Genomic DNA, 3,815 nt, shown 5'->3' on the forward strand with positions numbered 1-3,815 from the left:
AGGATCAGACAAATTTGTTTTGGTTGATTACTAGTTTTTGGTTTAGAAGTGAGTGGTTCTGTAATAATTTCCTAACTTATCTCTAAGCTAAGGCATGAATGTTGTGTAGAAATGCAGTTATAATATTTTCTATTTTAATTTTTTGAAACAAGAGATAATATAATTTAATTGATGATAAGTGAATAAAATGTAAGCTTTTAGCACCTCCTCAACAATGACAGAAAAATGTGGTGACACTAGTAGAAAACGATGGAATTAGTGACCAAGTGACTAAAAAGGTTAGTCACCAGAACTTTCCCAAGTGAAATACTACAAAAAATGAGCAATCTTAAGTGACTCAAATAAAAACAACTAACATAAAAGACTAATTTAGTCTCGAGTGATGCGGGAGCATCCAGCCAAAAAGGAAATTATTGTAAATAATAGATATAGGGGTCATGCATTAGTTAATTAGATATTTTCAAAATAAATAAATAAAACTAGGAGAGCTTTTAGGCATAAAGGAGTGGATGTGGATCATTAAGGGATAAGGAAAGCTTTTCTATTTTAGAATAGGAAAAAGACAGAATAAAGCTAAAAAGATGCTTTTGCCATATGTATGCATTGCATGAGCTTTAGTTGAGTGATTTTAGGATTTTTAGAGCATGCTAAGATAATAAATTAAGAAGCCTCCAAGGAATTGGGCAAGAAGGAAGTGTAAGAGTGTGAGGAGTGAGTGTGAGAAGGAGGAAGGTTTCTCCTTGGGAGCCTTCGGGCAGTTTGTAAAAGGCCCATGGATTTGCATATCTGGCCATGAATATAACTGTGTGAATGTTTGTTTTATGTAAATATAAGTATGTCGAATTTGACTTTGTATGGATATGTTTGTGTTTAACCGACTCTAAGATATGGCTCCGCACATGGGCAGAACTGATGTTATATAATATTGAATTTGCGTGGTGCTGATGGTTCTAGTTTTGTTTCCATGCGAATTTGCTGTGTGTGTTAATCCAGTTGCTTTTCGTTTTTCAACGCGCAATTACTGTGTGTGTTAATTATTGATCCGCTTGGCTTTCGTATAGATCGTCTTGAATATACAGTTATGCAGGTGGTTTTCTCTGAAGATATACCCCCGAGAATTGAATCCTGTCCTCGCTAATTTCTTGAATTACATCATGATATTGCTATGCGCTCGTGGCCAAAGGACTACAGTTTGCATTCATGCGGGTCTGGAGGTGACTGTGGTTAGTTTCCGCGTTGAGGTCGAGGTTTTCTTACTGTCTACTGTCAATTAATGATTCTCAGTCAAAATCGAGCCTCTCATGTTTGGAAATGATGCGACCTTGAGCTGCAATACCAGTTCAACTCCCCTTATCAATAACAACATCAATCCAGGCTTCTATTCTGTTGCCTTAGAAGGCATAAGCGTGGGAAATACTTCGCTGAACATTCCCAATGGCATGTTCGACATTCAAGCTGATGGAATTCAGGGCATCATCGTCGACTCTGGAACAAATATAACACTTCTTGATGCAAATGCCTATACTCCGCTGAGAAAAGAATTGATTTCATTAATTAATCTTCCCACAGCTTATTATGGAGATTTAGATCTCTGCTTTATTCCGCCATCAACGGAAGCACTGCCAGATTTTCCCACTATTACGTTTCATTTCAGTGGAGCTGATTACCCTTTGACCAAAGACGACTACATTATTACGGACAGCAACGGGTTACTGTGCCTGGCAATGTTGTCAAACTCTGAGTATTCTATATTTGGCAACGTTCAACAACAGAACTTCCATATACTCTACGAATAACCGCCTTTCCTTCGAGCCTGCCATTTGCGACAGTTTATAAAGCATGACATCCATAGCTGTATTATTTTGATTAGCTTTATTTTCTTGTCATGAGATTACAATGATAGAAATAAGCTTTCAAATTTTCAAGTCTACACCCTGGAGAGTGTTGAGGTGCATGGTTTATGTGCACGGTTGTCGAGGATCCTGGTAGAAGTGGCCTGGGAGTGGCCTGGGCTGCATCAGGTGGTATCAGAGCTAGAATAGTTCTGGTTGAAGATTCAAGTTTTTTTAAGTTCAGTTAATTGCATGTGATGAATGAATGTTGGATTTTGGAACTGATGAATATTGCAGCACAAAGATGCAGTGCGGATGAGGAAGTGAAACAAGATCAACAGGATCTTGAAAAGTGAGCTGACAGGTATTAATTGTCTCTGGTTTAAAGGCTATGCTTGATAATTTGATTTACAGGCATAGGGAAGAAATCTCAACAGGAATAAGCAGATCACAGCTAGAGTGTAGTGATAAAGGAGTCCAGCAAGGGATTCTAAGTGAATGTGGCAGAACCTAAAGATTCAACAGAGGTTGAATAAAGTTGCAGATGAGAGAAGCTTACAGGAGCAGTAGAGGATGCTCGAAAGGTTCCAGCAGAGGACCAATGATTACCAAAAGACCAGATTCGGAGGGAAGGATTGGTGAGGTAAGTGGCAGCAAGAGAGCTTGCTGTGGTAGAAGCTTCATGCAACTCATAGGTGAGGAACTTATGGCGAAGGAGATGACTACTGAAGGTCATAAAGGAGAGAGCAGAGGTTCAGAAAGAGGCCACAGAAACAAAGAGAAGAAATATGCCAAGGCGAATGGCATAAGACAACAGTTGACTCAAGAAGAGTATGAGAAAGAGAAAGTTGAGATAGTCGTTCAGCTTGAGCTATTGATGGAGTTATTACGGGAAAATGTGAAAGACCAGAGACATGGATTATTGATGAGGAAGAGAGTGAAGTGGCAGAGACTACAGCAGAAAAGAGATTTACAGATAAGCATGCAGTTAACAGAGGAGAAGATCATTGATGATTTATTGAGTTATTGGGCAAATCCAGATCAGATGGATAATGTAAAACCATGTATTTTTGTAGCTGAAAATTGTGATGTGATTACAGGTTTTACTGAGGAGGATGTGCAACCTTATGCAACTGTTACAGCACAAGAGGAAGTTCGTGTGGATGCAGAAGAAGTGGATCAGTCTGTAGCATGGATAAGTAAAGCAACAGTTGAGACTGTTGAACTCTGTGATTTTCAAACTGACAGCTTGTGTGTGAATGCAGGGACTGTAAGTGATGATGAGATGCTGCAACAATGCCATAGAGAAATTGCATTGTTAGAGTATTGGTTGGAAAATCCAAAGTATGACAAGGAGATTGCAGCAGATGAAAGAGTTCAGTACAGTGAACGAGAGCAGAAGGACATCCTGGAGATAGATGATAAGAAGGCGAGACTAGTTGACAGTCTCATTGTGAATGCGAATCAGCATACTGATGTGCTGACAGAGAAGCTGGGAAAGAACTCAGAGCAGCATATTGAAGTGTTGCCAGAGAAAGCTGAGGAAAAAGTTGCAGATGAAATTTCAGATGAACTTGCAGGTGACAAGCAAATGAATGTTGCAGGGGGACAGGAAGTTTGGGAGGCAGCAACATTCATAGAAACAACTAGAGCACCATTCATAGTGACAGCTAGAGCAACATGTGGAGTGACACTAGCAGCAAAAGAGGCACTGATGCCTTATATTTTTTATTCTAACAATTGTTTTGTGAGTACAGGTCTTACTGAAGAAGCTGGAGAAAATCTGTTGGACAAAGAAATTGAAATGATGAGGCGGATGATGATGAAGGAATTCCGGAAGAGACCAGCAGCAGTGAAACAAAAGAGAAGCAGCAAGAGGAAGACAACAGAAGATTGCAAGAGTACAGCTAGTGGAGCAAAGCAGCATAAAGTGTGGAGACCTGGAGAAGAACAACAGACAGAAGCAGCGGAAAATGCGAAGTT

The 3,815-nt window shown here is 39.6% G+C and overlaps 1 pseudogene; it reads left to right on the top strand.

The window, feature by feature from the left end:
* The first annotated feature begins 1,301 nt into the window (after positions 1 to 1,301).
* On the top strand, positions 1,302 to 1,796 carry LOC149217790 (aspartic proteinase nepenthesin-1 pseudogene; annotated as a pseudogene).
* The last annotated feature ends 2,019 nt before the right edge of the window (positions 1,797 to 3,815 follow it).

This window comes from Pinus tabuliformis, chromosome 1_1, assembly GCF_031772625.1.
Source record: "Pinus tabuliformis cultivar Carrire ecotype Pingquan chromosome 1_1, CPIR1, whole genome shotgun sequence".
In the NCBI taxonomy this organism is placed as follows: domain Eukaryota; kingdom Viridiplantae; phylum Streptophyta; class Pinopsida; order Pinales; family Pinaceae; genus Pinus; species Pinus tabuliformis.